Here is a 19030-nt window from a genome sequence, read left to right on the forward strand (position 1 = left end):
TATTGGAGTCCACATGTGGTAAATTAAATTGATTATACATGATTTGGAAAGGCACACACCTATAAAAGGTTCCACAGTAGACAGTGCATGTTAGAGCAAAAACCAAGCCATGAGGTCGAAGGAATTGTCCTTAGAGCTCAGAGGCAGGATTGTTTCAAGGCATAGATCTGGGGAAGGGTACCAAAAACATTCAATGAAGGTTGAACAAGCATTGAAGGTCCACAAGTTTGGTACCACTAAGACTCTTACTAGAGCTGGCTGCCCGGCCAAACTGAGTTCATCTGTTGAGATGGGAGAACCTTTCAGAAGGACAACCATCTCTGCAGCACTCCACCAATCAGGCTTTTATGGTAGAGTGGCCAGACAGAAGAAACTCCTCAGTAAAAGACACACGACAGCCTGCTTGGAGTTTGCCAAAGGGCACCTAAAGGACTCTCAGACCATGAGAAACAAGATTTTCTGGTCCGATGAAACCAAGATTGAACTCTTTGGCCTGAATGGCAAGCGTCATGTCTGGAGGAAACCTGGCACCATCCCTACGGTGAAGCATGGTGGTGGCAGCAACATGCTGTGGGCATGTTTTTCAGAGGCAGCGACTGGGAGACTCGTCAGGATCGAGGGAAAGATGAACAGAGCAAAGAACAGAGAGATCCTTGATGAAAACCTGCTCCAGAGCACTCAGGACCTCAGACTTGGGGGTGAATGTTCACCTTCCAACAGGACAACAACCTTAAGCACACAGCCAAGACAACGCAGGAGTGGCTTCCCTTTTCATTATTATTATTATTTATTTAACCTTTATTTTTCTAGGCAAGTCAGTTAAGAACATATTCTTATTTACAGTGACGGCCTACCGCGGAACAGTAGGTTAACTGCCTTGTTCAGGGGCAGAATGACAGATTTTTATCTTGTCAGCTCGGGGATTCGATGGCCCAACGCTCTAACCACTAGGCTACCTGCCAACCAAAATAGTGTGTTCCCTTACCAGGAATCGATCCCGGGCCATGGTGGTGAGAGCGCCGAATCTAGACCACTAGGGAAAAAGTCCCTGAATGTCCTTGAGTGGCCCAGCCAGAGCCCAGACTTAAACCCAATCGAACATCACTGGAGAGACCTGAAAATAGCTGTGCAGCGATGCTCCCCAACCAACCTGACAGAGCTTGAGAGGATCTGCAGAGAAACATGGTAGAAACTCCCCAAATACAGGTGTGCCAAGCTTGTAGCGTCTTACCCAAGAAGACTCAAGGCTGTAATCGCTGCTAAAGGTGCTTCAACAAAGTACTGAGTAAAGGGTCTGAAATACTTACGTAAATGTGATATTTCAGTTTTACATTTTTAATACATTTGCAAAAAATTCTAAAAACCTTTTTTGCTTAGTCATTATGGGGTATTATGTGTAGATTGATGAGGGGGGAAAAAACAATTTCATCCATTTTAAAATAAGACAGTAACATAAAGAAATGTGGAAAGAGTCAAGGCGTCTGAATACTTTCCGTATGCAGTCTGAATACTTTCCGTATGCAGTCTGAATACTTTCCGTATGCAGTGATGGGTCATAGTATTTTGTAGTTCAAACCATTTTGATAGCTGGAGCCACATTTGTTGGAAGAAAACAGAAACCGATCTTTTTAGTACAACTTTGGTCTAGCGGCTACCGGAGTTCACTGGCGTTAATTGTTCTGTTCTATGAGCCAAACGCACATCCTTTTTTTTGTTTCTCTCGAGACCCCGTTTTCAAATCAGGCGACCCCATGTGGGAGTTTGGGAAACGCTGCTGTAACTATACCTTTCTTCTTATGTAATCATATAAAGCATGTATTTTCAAAATAGCATGCATACAGTAGGTCGTCACAGGTCTGTGGAGATCTTCACAATCACTGTAATAATTCTGTACAGAATCTTGAACGGCATTGATCCCTTGCACCATATACATTTAATGTATTCCCATTTGAACTTTTTGCTGTGATTTTATAGATTTTATAGTTGAAAGCATAGTGAAATTCAACTAACTTTTCGCTGTCTTTTTGAGTTGGTGAATATAAGTTGTAATCTCATTCATCAGCGTCCCAACCAAATATTACCCAATTATCCACTTTAAAATGATGTGGTGTGCCCAGTGGGAGAGGCCCACATTTATTCATTGACTGATCTTGTCTTATGCTGTATATTTCCTTAATGATCTGTTGTAGCTTTTGGACTGATTTAGACATAGTGGCACAAGCACCTCAAAGAGGAACTGACCAAGGCTGCAATGTCCTACTTGCTGTACCCATGGGGATCATGTCAGCCTTGCATCAAAACCTTGTCTAAACTACTACCTCTCAACATCCTTTAGATAAACCCTATTGGTGACCACAAATCAAATAACTCTTATCTTCTCTGGTGTGGCTGTGAAATGTCACCCACTGTGGGTTTGTCTGGTGACAACTGGTGTGTTTCCTGGTGGTGGTGGTCTACCTCAGGCAGGAGTGAGTGAGTGCCGGAGGGGCTGAAGGAAGGGGCTGTGAAGAGCTCCCTACCTACCAAAGGGAGAGAACCCAGTGACCACAGCCTAGAGGTCAGCCACAGAATACACTCCTCACCCTTCTCCTGTTTTATTCACCACAACAAAGAAGATGGGTAATAAACTGTGACCGATGCACTTTGGGACCAAATATCGGCCTGTTTGACAAAGAAAAACATCATTCACTATCCTCCAAAATGTGAGAGTAATATTGACATTAATGACAAACATCCTTGTGGAATAATGAGCATAAATCTTTTGGTTATAGTCTCGATAATACTTTCCGTCAAGATGGGGTATGTATCTGTGACGTTCACGACCAGGAACCAAGGTCTGCTTTCGATCACTGACATTGTCGCGCGCTACAGTGCAGGCATTTGAAAATGTGCCGAGCTCAGCTCCATTTGGACTCTAGGCATTCTTGAGGAGTGATCAACGCTTCGCGGGGCCAGGGATGGATGGATGGGGAATGTGAAGGGAGCACAATTTACGAGGAGAGGCGATGGAATGGTCTGCGGTCTGCATCTAAACAACGTTGAAACCACGTTTCCCTGCAGCTCAAAGCCACAACATTAGCAACTGTCTGGAAACTTGACGATTACAATCTAGAACTCTGCAACCTGGTCCTGAACTGTGATTCAGGAAATGGGGACAGTTTCCATTTTTTTGTATGTCTGATAACATACAGATCTCTCTATGTCTCTATGTCTCTTTTTACTGATTCTGAGATACAGATGCAGTGTAGGCCTACCGCCAGTGCATGGCCCTTCCACGAGCTTGATTGGGCTGTGGTTTCAGGCTCGCTTTGTCAGAGTAGACAGTGGGAGACTTCTCAGAGGCTATGACCTCTAGGTCAGGAGTTCATCTCTCTCCAGTGTTTATGGACGCCACGTCTCTTTAGGAACTGATCTGTAAGGTAACCCGTCACGTTCAGATATTCTATCCAGTGGATTTACTATGTAGACCTGGTTGGTGTCAAAGTCTTTTAATATTTTTCTCACCTTAGATTTCAGGTTCCTCATTGGAGGGATAAGATGACGTCTGGCTCCAGGGCAGGTACGAAGATGACTCTGGAACAGCCTGAAATGTCAGCACTTGTTTGGTCTGTGTTTGTTGACAACGTAGTGTATGTCAATGTATGTCAATAGTGACATAAAACGCGTGCGTGTCTATTCTCGTGCATGCGTGTGTGCTTGGGCACGTGTTTGTAAGCGAGAGAGAGACTATGAGCTTGCATCAGTATATGTGCCCAGGAGGGGGGGGCACACACAGAGGTCCCCTGCCGTGCTGGTTTCTACGGTGACCTGAGAAAGGCTGTAACCAGGTCCTGCTCTTTCTCAGGCCTGATCAGCGTACTACCACAAAGGAGGACATGTGTTCAACCCCCCCCCCACCCTCCCGCCCCCTTCCACTCAATCCGACCAGCGTGGCCGGACACAGGCAGCCAATAAAACCAGGATTAGGAGGGCGTCTACACACACTGGGCTGTAGCGGAAAACGTTTCTGAACACGCCCAACTACGCCCTCCCCTCACACACTTCTTTTCTTTCATTACTTCTTTCTGTCTCTCTTTCTTATACCATCTTTCTCTCTTTGTTTAATTTCATTCGCTCCCATTTTTTTCCCTTCCTCTGCCTCTTTCTTTCAGACCCCTCACTCTGTAAGCTCTTGACACAATGGGGTGTTCAGAAATTACTCATTTTGCCGGGGCAGTTCAGACAATCCTTCAATGCCCGCCTCCCCCTGTCATCTGTCTTGCCCTGTTATGATAATGCAATGTGCTCCATCACAATAACAATGCTGTGTGTGTGTGTGTGTGTGTGTGTGTGTGTGTGTGTGTGTGTGTGTGTGTGTGTGTGTGTGTGTGTGTGTGTGTGTGTGTGTGTGTGTGTGTGTGTGTGTGTGTGTGTGTGTGTGTGTGTGTGTGTGTGTGTGTGTGTGTGTGTGTGTGTGTGTGTGCTTCTACATGTGTTCCACAGAGATAAAACTCAATGTCTCTGGTTTATTGTTTCACTCCAGAACAATGCAATAATGTTTGGTTTGCAATATGTCCCATCTGCAAGGAAACCTATCTTGTGTTGTGTACTGTCATGAATGTCTGGCGTACCCTACCAGTAGGCCTCTCTGCATCCAGAGACTGCATCCTCATCCATCTGCTCTGGCTCCCATCTCCCTAACGCTGTAATGCTAACGTGTCCTGGAAATGGGAGCGTTTGGATAATATCGCCGCAGCCTTTGTCAGGGACTTTGTAAGCTGGGGACAAAGAGCGACAAGAACTCTCCCCCAAACAAACCTTTTTCATTAGAGCAGCAAACACTTAGTCCCTTAGCTATGCAGCAGGAGCCTCTCTTGGTGTGGGAGGCCGAGCCACTGTCACACAGGGAGGGAAGAAACCTTAAACCCTCGGCTGGCGGTCTTCAGCCGGACACTGAGCCCAAGCCTAATTAAAGGGCACTTAAGCCCCACAATGAGCCTCCGTGCAGGTTTGAGAGCGGCGGGGGTCTCAGAGTGGAGGGGCAGTATTCATGGCACTCGTAAACAAGGGGTATGAGACAGAAACAGAGAGAGAGAAGAGAAGAGGGGCTATGTGAGAGAGAAGAGGGGCTATGTGCCAGAGACTTTGTTCACACAAGATGAAGAGTCAACAGCCAGCCCTCTTGCCATCCCCCTTAATAACCACCAACTTCAGAGGGCCCTGTGAACACAATGTTTCTCCCACTCCCCTCCTCTTGCTCTCAATCACTGATGGGACAATGAGGGAGCCCACCCTGCACCCCCTCCCTAGTCCTCTCACCCCCCCCCCCCCCAAACAGACACTTCTTTTATTGAAATTCTTTGGTGTTTTAATCCCCAGCTTCCTCCAGGGGTAATAATGGACTCCCTTGCGACAGCCTTTTCCAGCACCGATTGCTATCCTCCTCCCAGCCCAGGTCACAAGTCTACTCCTCCTCTAATGACAGCACTATATGCCTTCCCAGTCAGTGAAAATAAGCTATCTATAAGCACTGTAGCATTCAAAAGTCAAATTAAATGTAATCTTAAATCAATACAAATGAGCTGATGAGTTATTCAAAGTTTGATGGGAAGTCAGAGCAATCGTGTAATTGTTCAAAGTTATACAGTTTACTCCAGTAACAGTGTCATGTTGTATTTCAAGGGGATGCTACCTCAGAGCCAATAGCAAATGTGTCCTTACAATCTCGCAGTGACCAACCTTTGTTTTAAAATTGTCTAAACTACGGCTAGTTTTAGAATTCAAATGACAAGGTATTGATTTAAGTTGTATTTTGTCAGAAGGAGACATAATGTGGAGTTGGGCAGAGACAGGAGGCAGTGGATCCCAAACTGTGGGGTGCAAACCCTAGAGGAGCGGGGGTCCCCCCAATTTAAAAAAATTATAATAACAAATAAAATAATGAAGGAACTCAGTACAGCTTTCAATGTACTCTTGAAAGTTGTAATAGCAGAATGCACAAGGTGCAATTTTGAAATGAGGTAGTGCTGGAAGGGCGGCCCTGAGTGAAAAAGTTTGGGAACCCCTAGTGTAGTGGACTGCATGAACAATGAGCATACTACAGTGGGTTTCTGTTACATTATCATACGGCTTACTGTCCAACGTCCCTGTACTATCACCTTTCACATTTAACTTGACTACATGTTAAATTGGTCCTCATTGCAGGTGTATCATTCACTCCCAGTCAAAAGAGTCCCTAAGGGGGAAGCGACTAGCTGGAAATGTGAGGTTGGTGACATCTACTGGTCACATAGGGTTCTTAAAGGTGGTACTGCAGAGGAGACTCCGTGACAAAGGTAGATCATCGCTGCTTATATCAATAAATAAGGCTCCTCCTATCATGACTCTTATGATATACATTATCCATACTACATTATCAATACCAGCAGCAATGTCAATAAAAAGTATACAAATTACAGTAAATGTGGGCTTTTTCCTTATTATTGTATTATTATATCAATAGTAAATGACAATCATTTTAGACTATAAATGCTTTCTATCTGTATGGAAAACGTGGGTTTATATTACAGAAAGGCCCTAGAGCAAAAGAGAGACAGTAATGCCAGAAGATAATCTAAGAATGAAAGGTATCTTATCATTAAAAGCTGTTATTACAGGCACGAGTCCTATTAAACAGCGTCATGTTACGTTTGAAAGCCTTACCGGGAGAGCCTTAACGAGAGAGCCTTACCGGGAGAGCCTCGAGCGAAAGAAATGTGGTAGTGAAAGAGGAGGGGAAAAGTCTACAAAGACTTTGAAGCTTCAGTTGATCATCCACCGAAGTAGCCAGTTGTTTTAGGCCAGAAATGACATTTCCACCCACGTCACACGAAATATTTTTCAAACAGTAGCTCTACAATAAAACACAAAAGATATCCACAGTGGGCCGATGATCGAGGCCCATACTTCAGCAGATATATTACATTATTGACTCATCATGTTTCAAAATTTTGTATGACAACAATGTTGTCACCGCTGAAAATGAATAAGGTGAAATCAGTGGCAATGACAGTGAATATATGTATGTCTATGACCGTTGAGTGAACATAAAATGAAGACGATCTCATTTGATTGGAATGGATTGGATTTGATTGCTTGATTTTATTTCAGTGTCATACACCACGGGGCTAATTAGACACTAACAAAACCAAATACATTTGACATAAGAGTCTTAACCATAGCATGATTAACTACCACATTGTCACATTACATTGATTTAGGTTGATTTATACAAACAATACCTTGCTCCTTCTACCCCATCGAATATGCCCTTTCTGAAATAGAATTCTAGCCTGTGTTCGTCATGTAGCCAGACCACATCAGGGTGAGCACTAAAACATGTACAAAAAAGAACATGTCTCAGATTTGGATATATGCAACCTACAGCACAATGCGCTTAGATCATGGCTGACTTTGAAAATAATGACACAAGTATAGATATTCTTATATGGCCATGAGTAGAGACTTGATAGGAGTCTTTGGCACTGTTATGGTTTTTTCATTGATTTCAATGCCAGCTATGATCTCAGAGCATTGTTCTGTATTTGCATGTGACGGTAGATCTAGGTTTACATCTCTAACACACCGCTCTGTAACACCCAGGGCTATAAACATGATAAAATACCTTCTCATCTGGCCAAACACTCACCTTAATGCCACTCAACTTGGGGTACCCTTAGACAGTAGGTATCACATAACCACCCAGGTAAATGGAACATAGCTGACCCCCTAAGCTTTAGGGAATGGCGTTCCCTAAATTAGTATTTGGACTTATCTGGGGATCTAGAACATGACACTCTTGATCTTCTTTGATTTGTGAGTCTCAGGCATCAACCTCAGTCAGTCATTCTCACTGCTTCTACCCTAGAGGAGCCTCCACTATCCCACCACATAAAAGAGCCAAAGGCCTCCTTTTGTTGCACAAATATCAAATTATGATTGAAATGATGTCAGAATTATCTAAAGAATGGAGCTAGACTATTTGTTTTGGTCAAATGGAGCCATTAGAAAAAATAGTTCTCTATTTGATAACACTGTTATACTGTTGGCCTACATTAGTATTTATCTACAGTGCCTACAGAAAGTATTCAAAACCCTTGATTTTTCCCACATTTTGTTGTACTACAGCCTGAATTTAAAAAATGTGTCAAAGTGGAATTATGTTTTAAGAATTTTTTACTAATTAATAAAAAATGGAAAGCTGAAATGTCTTGAGTCAATAGATATTCAGCCCCTTTGTTATAGCAAGCCAAAATAAGTTCACAAGTAAAAATGCGTTTAACAAGTCACATAATAAGTTGTATGGACTCACCTCATCTCTGTACCCCACACATACAATTATCTGTAAGGTTCCTCAATTGAGAAGTGAATTTCATACACAGATTCAGCCACAAAGATCAGGGAGGTTTTCCAATGCCTCACAAAGATGGTAGATGGGTAAAAATAAAAAAGCAGACATTGAATATCCCTTTATTAATTACACTTGGGATGGTGTATCAATACACCCAGTCACTACAACGATACAGGCCTCCTTCCTAATTCAGCTGCTGGAGAGGAAGGAAACTGCTCAGGGATTTCACCATGAGGCCAATGGTGACTTTAAAACAGTTACAGAGTTTAATGGCTGTGATAGGAGAAAACTGAGGATGGATCAACAACATTGTAGTTACTCCACAATACTAACCTAATTGGCAGAGTGAAAAGAAAAAACCCTGTACAGAGTAAAAATATTCCAAAACATGCATCATGTTTGCAACAAGGCACTAAAGTAATACTGCAAAAAATGTGCCAAAGCAATTAACTTTTTGTCCTGAATACAAAGTGTTACGTTGGCAAATCCAATACAACATACTACTGAGTACCACTCTTCACCTTGGTTTCCCGGGAACCCCGCTTACCTCCCCCAGAGAGCTTCGATGGAGAGTCGGACACCTGTCAGGCATTTCTAGATCAGTGTTCGCTAATCATCGAGCTGCAGCCCTCCTCCTTCCTCTCGAACCACTCTAAAATAGGGTACTTCATCACGCTGATGTCCGGGAAGGCTCTTGCCTGGGCTATGGCAGTCTGGTCAGTATGGAGAAGTTCGTGGCAGAGGTAAAGAAGGTTTTCGATGTGCCATTGTCCAGGAGAGGCTTCCCGGAAGTTTCTCCAGCTTTGGCAAGGCTCCCACAGTGTGGCAGACTATGCAGTGGATTTCCGCACGTTGGCAGTGGAGAGTGCCTGGAACCCAGAAGTACTGTTCGATATGTTCCTGCATGGAGTTTCGGAGGAAGTAAAGGATGAGCTAGCTGCCCGGGAACTACCGTCGGATCTCGACTCACTCATCGCCTTGACCATTTGGATCGATGGGTGACTACGGGAACGGAGGAAGGAGAGGAGATTCGATTTCACTCACCCGTCCCAAGGATTCCACCTCGCCTCCGAGGTATCCCAGAAGTCCCTGACGGCTCCATTGCCAAGAGAACCCAAGACCTACATTGAGGACTCCCTAGCTGCAGGGTTCATCTGTCCTTCTGCCTCCCTCGCCGTTGCAGGATTCCTCCGAGAGTCTCCGATGGCTGCCGATTCACCTCTTCCCAAGCCCATGCAACTAGGCAGAGCTAGGCTGTCTCTAGCTGAACGGCTATACAGGCTTCACACTAAGAGCTGCCTGTATTTTTATTTTTTTGTATTACCTTTATTTTACTAAGCAAGTCAGTTAAGAACAAATTCTTATTTTCAATGACGGCCTAGGAACAGTGGGTTAACTGCCTGTTCAGGTGCAGAACGACAGATTTTGTACCTTGTCAGCTCGGGGATTTGAACTTGCAACCTTTCGGTTACTAGTCCAATGCTCTAACCACTAGGCTACCCTGGCGCCCCATTGGGGGACTACTGGTCATTTTGTCTCCACCTGTCCATTAAAATACCAGGCTCACTGGTATGAACGAGTACTCTGGTGGGCCATACGGAGAACTTTATCTCTCGCCTTACTCGCATCCCTGTTCATGCCAAGTTGCTGTCGGGGAACCAGTCAAAATCTCCCCAAGTCCTCATCGACTCTGGGGCCGATGATAGCTTCATGGACGCTACCCTGGCTTCCGAGCTGGATATCCCCACTCAGTCCCTCTCCATTCCCATGGACGTTAGAGCACTGGACGGGTCACCCACAATACCACCCCCATTAACCTACGTGTGCCAGGGAACCACAGCGAGACGATCCAGTTACTGCTCATTAAGTTTCCTCAGGTTCAAGCCGGTGCCATCATGGGCTGGAGCCTGTTCTGTCATGCCCATTGCCCGAAGTCAGTTCAGCCTGTCCCGGGATGTCTTCCTGGGGCCTCGGAAGTTGCCCAGGAACTCTCTGCCATACCCGCGGAGTACCAGGACCTCCGGGAGGTGTTCAGTAAGGCCCGGGCCACTTCGCTTCCGCCGCACCGACCACATGAGATTGATCTTCTCCCAGGAACAACTCTGCCCCGGGACGACTGTACTCCCTGTCGGTCCGGAGACCAAGGCTATGGAGACCTACATTGAGGACTCCCTAGCTGCTGGGTTCATCTGTCCTTCTTCCTCCCTCGCTATTGCAGGGTTCTTCTTTGTGGAGAAGGACAAAATCCTGCACCTGTGCATTGACTAACAAGGTCTCAATGACATCGCGCTACCCGCTATATCTCATCTTCTCGGCCTTCGAGCCCCTCCAGGGGACCACCGTGTTCTCCATGCTGGACCTATGGAACGCCTACCACCTGGTGCGGATACGGGAAGGAGACAAGTGGAAGACTGCCTTCAACACGGCCAGCAGCCACTATGATTACCTGGTCATGCCCTTTGGCCTTACCAATGCCCCTGCTGTGTTAAAGGCTCTGGTTAATGATGTTCTCTGCAACATGTTGAACTGGTTTGTCTTCGTCTACCTCGATGACATTCTAATCTTCTCCCGCTCCACCCAAGAACACGTGCTCCACGTCCGACAGGTTCTCCAACGCCTCCTGGAGAACCAGCTTTTTGTTAAAGCAGAGAAGTGTGAATTCCATCGCTCCACCATCCCCTTTCTGGGTTATATCATCGCTGCAAGAAGTGTACAGATGGATCCCGGGAAGGTGAGAGCTGTGTTGGATTGGCCCCAGCCTACGTCCGGAGTACAGCTCCAGCAACTTTTCACCAACTTTTATCGATGCTTTATCTGGGGCTAAAGCACCCTGGCTTCCTCCCTGTCTTCACCCACCTCTCCCAAGGTTCTGTTCACGTCGTCCCCAGCTGCTGATCGGGCGTTCTGGGATCTCAAACACCGCTTCACCACAGCTTCCATCTTGGTTCATACTGACCCATCCCGCCAGTTCGTGGTGGAGGTTGGAGTGGGGGCTGTTCTGTCCCAGCGGTCTGCCCTGGACCTCAAGTTGCTTACCTGCACCTTCTTCTCCCACCGCCTCACGCCACGGAGAGGAACTACGATGTGAGGAATCGTGAGCTTCTTGCGGTGAAGCTCACAATTCCAGGCAGGCTAGGTGGGCCCTAATGTTCACCCGGTTCAACTTCTCCCTCTTCTCTCTCTTCTATCCAAGAATGTCAAACCAGACGCGTTGTCACGGATGTTCATGCCTGACGCGGTCTGCACTGCGGTCCTGGAGTGGGCACACTCCTCCAGGCTTGCCTGCCATCCAGGCTCCCGGCGGACCCTGGCTTTTGTGCGAAAATGCTTTTTGTGGCCTACCATGGTTCCTGACACCTCCGCATTTGTCGCCACTTGCACCGTCTGTGCACAGAATAAGACTCCTCGGCAAGCTCTGGCTGGTCTCCTCCAACCTCTGCCTGTCCCTTACCATCCCTGGTCTCACATCTCCCTGGACTTTGTCACGGGTCTCCCTCCATCTGATCGCAACACCGCCATCCTGACCGTTGTGGATCGGTTTTCTATAGCCGCCCACTTCATTCGTCTCCCCAAGCTACCCTCTGCCAACAAGATGGTCCAGCTCATGGTGCAGCACGTCTTCCGTATCCATGGACAGCTAGTTAACATGGTCTCCGTCCGGGGTCCTCAGTTCTTGTCCCGGTTCTGGAAGGCGTTCTGCACCCTAACTGTCCTCTGGGCTCCACCCCCAGTCCAATGGCCAGTCGGAGCGAGCCAACCAGGACCTTGAGACTACTCTTCGCTGCCTGGTCTCCGCCAACCCCATCACCTGGAGCCAGCAGCTTGTGTGTGTTGAATACGCCCGCAACACTCTTCCCTGCTCTGCCACGGGTCTATCACTGTTTGAGTGTTCCCTGGGGTATCAGCCCTGCTCTTCCCTGAGCAGGAAGAAGAGGTCGGCATACCTTCTGCCGCTGTCGTCATACCTGGAGGAGAGCCCGGTCAGCCCTCCTCAAGACCACCTCCAGGTATCAACGACAAGCGGATCGCCACCGGAACCCAACTCCCTGGTATTGTCTTGGTGCAGAAGGTATGGCTGTCCACCCGGGATCTGCCCCTCCAGGTGGAATCCCGCAAACTCTCCCCCTGGTTTATCGGCCTGTTTCTCATCTCCAAAATCATTAGCCCCTCTGCTGTTTGTCTTCTGTTGCCCCGTACCCTTCATATATATCCAGTTTATATCCTACCAGCGTTTGCCCCCCTGCTCCTGCCTGTTTCTTGCTCCTGTTTTCTTGTCCTTCCCGGTTCTGACTGTTCTGCCTGCCCTGACCCTGAGCCTGCCTGCCATTCTGTACGTTGCTTCACCTAAATGGATTATTAACCCCTGCCTGCCCTGACCCTGAGACTGCCTGCCGTTCTGGCCCCTTTGCACCTTCTCTGGATTACTGACCTCTGCCTGCCCTGACCCCGAGACTGCCTGCTGTTCTGGCCCCTTTCCACCTTCTCTGGATTACTAACCTCTGCCTGCCCTGACCCTGAGACTGCCTGCCGTTCTGGCCCCTTTGCACCTTCTCTGGATTACTGACCTCTGCCTGCCCTGACCCTGAGACTGCCAGCCGTTCTGGCCCCTTTGCACCTTCTCTGGATTACTGACCTCTGCCTGCCCTGACCCTGAGACTGCTTGCCGTTCTGGCCCCTTTTTGCACCTTCTCTGGATTACTGACCTCTGCCTGCCCTGACCCCGACACTGCCTGCCGTTCTGGCCCCTTTGCACCTTCTCTGGATTACTGACCTCTGCCTGCCCTGACCTTGAGACTGCCTGCCGTTCTGACCCCTTTGCACCTTCTCTGGATTACTGACCTCTGACTGCCCTGACCCCGAGACTGCCTGCCGTTCTGGCCCCTTTGCACCTTCTCTGGATTACTGACCTCTGCCTGCCCTGACCCCGAGACTGCCTGCCGTTCTGACCCCTTTGCACCTTCTCTGGATTACTGACCTATGCCTGCCTTTGACCTGTCTTTTGCCTGCCCATTTATTATTTTCTTCGACACTGTCTGCATCTGGGTCATACCTGAAACCTGATAATGGGTATGCTTGTAATCGGAATGGGATATTTTTCAGAATAAAAAAGAATTGGAATGCAGGCAAAATCTTAGAGGAAAACCTGGTTCATTCTGCTTTCCACCAGACACTGGGAGATGAAGTCACATGTCAGCAGAACCATATCCCAAGAAAACCAAGGCCATAGCTACACTGGAGTTGCTTACCAAGGAAACAGTGAATTTTCCTGAGTGGCCGAGTTACAGTTTTGACTTATCTCTACCGGAAAATCTATGGCAAGACCTGAACATGGATGTCTAGCAATGATCAACAACCAATTTGACAGAGCTTGAAGAATTTTGAATATAATAATGGGCAAATCTTGCACAATCCAGGTGTGGAAAGCTCTTAGAGACAGAAAGCTCTTAGAGCCTGTGTTGATGGTTTTAATTCATTCCTAAGAAAACAAATATATTAATAGTTTATTACTGTGTAATTACCATTTGCCATGTAATTTCTCAGTGACTACTTGGTGATTTATGCCACTTAATTACCCATGAAAAGTGCCGTCTCACTCCCATTCCTGTGACGCTGCAAGGGGGCGTATCCCCAGCTTTTCAACGCATTCCCTTTTAATTGGTCAGTTTTACCCATGTGATGTAAAGGCATTCATCCGCGCCAAGAGCGACGAATAAAAAGATTATCCCAATTTTGGCGCTCTGAAAATTATGACGTTTTATATGAATTGTGCTGTGTTGCGCAAGACGAACAAAGTGGCTCCGGGTGGAACTGTTTGCTTGAATGTCGAGCTATGTCCTGAAGGATAACATTGCACAAAGACGCAATAAAAAGGTATGTGAATGAAGGACTAATCGAAATGATATAGCAGTCCAACCTAATGATGTAAATGTCCTAACCAGTGAAGGAGATAGCGAAAGAGCAACATAGTGATCACGGACTGAAGATCGGATTGAAGCCATTTTCTCCTGTAAGTAGGCTATTATCTATTTGTATTTACTTGATTTACTTATTATTATTATCATTATTATTGGAATACAGTAGTGCACGATACAATGTGTTAGATCATAATGTATTATTTCAATTTGATAATGGAAACTTTTGGAAGAACTGATGAAGAAAGTACAATATTTGAGTTGAATCAGCCTGCCCTAGAAATATGATGGGTGATGACTATGTTGTAATTATTTCAGCTAGACTCCCTCCCCAAAGATACACACAACCTAGTTCCCCACATTCCAACTAACTCAGACAAGCCTATATAGGGACCCCTCCCAATAGGATCTAATGAACAGTACATGGATGGAACAGTCAAGTTGTACCCTTGTCGCATTGTTTGCATTACGCATAATGATCGGTATACCTATAAGGAATTATATCACACACCCTTCTGTTCTGTTTCTCAGGCGGACAAGGAGCGTGGTGACTGGTGTGTTGGCATCATGAATGTGGGCACGGCTCACAGCGAGGTGAACCCCAACACGCGGGTGATGAACAGCCGGGGCATCTGGCTCTCCTACCTCCTGGGCATCGGCCTGTTGCACGTCATCCTGCTCAGCATCCCGTTCGCTAGCGTACCCATAGTTTAGACCCTCACCAACATCATACACAACCTGGTGGGTAATGGGCGCCCTAGTAGGCTATGCCTAGGGGCACCAGTGAAACCTCACCACTGTATAACCTAAGTACTGTTGGTGGATGGTCCAGTCAGCGTTATCCACACAATGGTAGTCTCTATAAGCAAACTCCTGTACTGTCAATAGGAGAGGGAAGAGTGAAGGTCAATAAAGTCAATTGTTCATGGGGCAGTCTTGAACATTTACTCATTTTTTATGGCAGTTGCATTGCTATATAAGTTACAGAACAGTACTATGTCAGCTTACACAACCTTTCCTAAAAAACATTGATTTGCAGTTGTAGGCTACTGAAAAATTCATAGAATCACTTTTGCCCATGCAATTTTAAATTTACAGTGCATTCGGAAAGTATTCAAACCCCTTGACTTTTTCCTCATTTTGTTACGCTACAGCTTTATTCTAAAAGGGATTTTTTAAAACATGTCCCTCATCAATCTATACACAATGCCCCATAATGACAAAGCAAAAACAGGTTTTTAGAATTCTTGGCAAAAAAAAAAACTGAAATATCACATTTTCGCAAGTATTAAGACCCTTTATTCCGTGCTTTTTTGACGCACTTTTGGCAATGATTACAGTCTTGAGTCTTCTTGGGTATGACTCTACAAGCTTGGCACACCTGTATTTGGGGAGTTTCTCCCATTCGTCTCTGCAGATCCCCTTAAGCTCTGTCAGGTTGGATGGAGAGTGTTGCTGCACAGCTATTTTCAGGTCTTTCCAGAGATGTTTGATCGGCTTCAAGTCCGGGTTCTTAATGGGCCGCTTAAGGACATTCAGAGACTTGTACCCGAAGCCACCCCTATGTTGTCTTGGCTGTGTGTTTAGGGTTGTTGTTCTGTTGGATGGTGAACCTTCACCCCAGTCTTAGGTCTCGAGTGCTTTGGAGCAGATTTTCATCAAGGATCTGTCTGTACTTTGCTCAGTTCATCTTTCCCTCGATCCTGACTAGACTCCCAGTCCCTAACGCTGAAAAATATCCCCACAGCAAGATGCTACCACCACCATGCTTCACCGTAGGGATGGTGCCAGATTTCCTCCAGATGTGATGCTTGGCATTCAGCCAAAGAGTCTTGGTTTCATCAGACCAGAGAATCTTGTTTCTCATGGTCTAAGAGTCCTTTAGGTGCCTTTTGGTAAACACCAAGCCGGCTGTCATGTGCCTTTTACTGTGTGACTTCCGTCTGGCCACTCTACCATAAAGGCCTGATTGGTGGAGTGCTGCAGAGATGTTTGTCCTTCTGCAAGGCCTTTATCATCTCCACAGAGGAACTCTGGAGCTCTGTCAGAGTGACCATCGGGTTCTTGGTCACCTCCCTGACGAAGGCCCTTTTCCTCCGATTGCTCATTTTGGCCAGACGGCCAGCTCTAGGAAGAGTCTTGGTGGTTCCAAACTTCTTCCATTTAAGAATGATGGAGGCCACTGTGTTCTTGGGGACCTTCAATCCTGCAGAATTTTTTTTGTACCCTTCCCCAGATCTGTTCCTCGACACAATCCTGTCTCGGAGCTCTACGGACAATTCCTTCAACCACATGGCTTGATTTTTGCTCTGACATGCACTGTCAACTATGGGACCTTATATAGAGAGGTGTGTGTCTTTCCAAATCATGTCCAATCAATTGAATTTACCACAGGTGGACTCCAATCAAGTTGTAAAAGATTCTCAAGGATAATCAATGGAAACAGGATGCACCTGAGCTCAATTTCGAGTTTCATAGCAAAGGGTCTGAATGCTTATGCAAATAAGATACTTCTGTGTTTTATTTGTAGTAAATGGGAAAACAATTCTCAAAACCTGTTTTTGCTTTGTCATTATGGGGTATTGTGTGTAGATTGATGAGTGAAAAAGGCTGTAACGTAACAAAGTGTCGAAAAAAGGAAGGGGTCTGAATATTTTCCGAATGCACTGTTAACAGCTAAAGATTTCCTGACCAAGTATTCTGTGCTTTGTGTGTTGCAGTGCATGTACTTTGTTGTTACACTTGGTGAAAGGAACTCCATTTGAGACTCCCGACCAGAGCAAGGCCCGCTTCTACACATACTGGGAGCAGATGGACTATGGTGTCCAGTTCACTGCCTCACGCAAGTTCCTCACCATCACCCCCATCGTCCTGTTAGGACTCCCTACAGTACCATACTCTGCACTGTTTTATGTTTATTACTGTTTTATACTTATAAACGAATAGTCTATTTACTACTTAGAAACCCCTTATAAAGTATAATTCAATGCAAAGTGCTACATTGGTATTTAAGAAGGAAAAGGACTGAAAAGTGAAACCTATTCTTTAAGCATTGTTTGTTTCCCTGCTGTCCTTGTTAATGACTTCAGTGTCCTCCCAGCAGCCTCTTCCATCCAGTCTGTGGGCAGTGGGAGTCTGGACTGCTGTGGTGCCTGCTGTGCTTGCTGGCAGCGAAGGCCCTAGTCCTTCAGTCTTTCTTTGACCTACCCTTACTTTCACTCCCTCCTACATTCTTCCTCTCCCCCTAGCTACATCCTCACCAGCTTCTACACCAAATACGACCAGGACCACTTTGTGGTCAACGCGGTCTCACTGATGACTGTGCTCATTCCCAAGCTCCCCCAGCTTCACGGAGTCCCGATCTTTGGGATTAACAAGTACTGATGTGACGGAAGGGGACACCGCCATCTCCCTGTGGACTGTGAGCACAGAGTATCAGGCTCCTTGCTGTGGCCCCGGCCCATAGGGATGCATGGTCCTGTCTCCCAATGCTATTTGAGCACTATACACAAGACAAAAACTGTAACGCACAGGCAGAATTGATTTACTGTAACTGTACAGGGCTCTGCTGAGTCTGAGTTCCTATGTGTTCCCATTGAAGCTGTGCTGTAGCGTTTATTTGTGGTTCTCTTCATGTCAGAGCTGTTTGAATTCACAGAGAACACTGCAAGGGAGGCCTTTGAGGACATACAGTAGTATGAAATGTTTTTAGATCGAGTTACAACGTGGAGAGGCGAGAACTCTGAACGGTTTGGTCCTGAGAGAAATGAGACGGAGACATTTTGCACCCAGGGGGACATTTTGAAAGTTATGGCACTCCGCTATGGATGATGCCCTCTAGAATTACAACTCTACTTTTATTTTGCATCTGTTCCTCAAAAGGCTCATCTTCTCTTTGTCTCGAAAGGACAGATAGCTAGAGGGAGGGTTAGCTAGGGAGTTGCTCTGACTGTCGCAGTGGTCAGACAAGTGGGAACAACAGAATGGCGGTTTGTGCTGTTTGTGCCGTCATTCTTTTACCAAAATTCGCACCTGCACTGTTTTTCAAGTAAATGTGGTTTTGTATAATTTTAAGTGTACATTTTTAAAAGTAGTCCTGGTGTAAAACATGTTAATGTACTACTTAAGTAGTTTTTGGGGGTATCTGTACTTTACTTTTACTTTTACTTCACTACATTCCTAAAGAAAATTATTTACTTTTTACTCCATACATTTTCCCTGACAGTATGTGTTACATTTTGACAGGAAAATGGTCCAATTCACACACTAATCATGTCACGTTCTGACCTCTGTTCCTTTGTTTTGTCTTTGTTTTAGTACGGTCAGGGTGTGAGTTGGGGTGGGCTGTCTATGTTCCTTTTTCTATAATTTGGGATTTCTGTGTTTGGCCTGGTATGGTTCTTAATCAGAGGCAGCTGTCAATCGTTGTCCCTGATTGAGAACCCTACTGTCACGGTCGTCCTCCTCTTCATCTGAAGAGGAGAGGCGAGAAGGATCGGAGGACCAAAATGCGGCGTGGTATGTGTTCATCATGAATTTTAATAAAGAAAACACTGAACACTGAAACACTATACAATAACAATAAACGAAATAACAACCGTGAAGCTAATAAGAACTGTGCTGAAACTAGTAATCAACATACAGAATCACCCACCACAACAGGACCAAGCGGCGTGGTGACAGGCAGCGGCAGCAGGAGCAGCGCAAGGAGGACTGGACATGGGAGGATGAGTTAGACTGTAAAGGACCC

At 46.0% G+C, this 19030-nt stretch overlaps 1 pseudogene; it reads left to right on the forward strand.

Moving 5' to 3' along the window:
* The first annotated feature begins 14275 nt into the window (after positions 1–14275).
* Positions 14276–17664, forward strand: LOC139377453 (ORM1-like protein 3; annotated as a pseudogene).
* The last annotated feature ends 1366 nt before the right edge of the window (positions 17665–19030 follow it).

The sequence above is a fragment of the Oncorhynchus clarkii genome, chromosome 20 (genome assembly GCF_045791955.1).
Source record: "Oncorhynchus clarkii lewisi isolate Uvic-CL-2024 chromosome 20, UVic_Ocla_1.0, whole genome shotgun sequence".
Classification (NCBI taxonomy): Eukaryota; Metazoa; Chordata; class Actinopteri; order Salmoniformes; family Salmonidae; genus Oncorhynchus; species Oncorhynchus clarkii.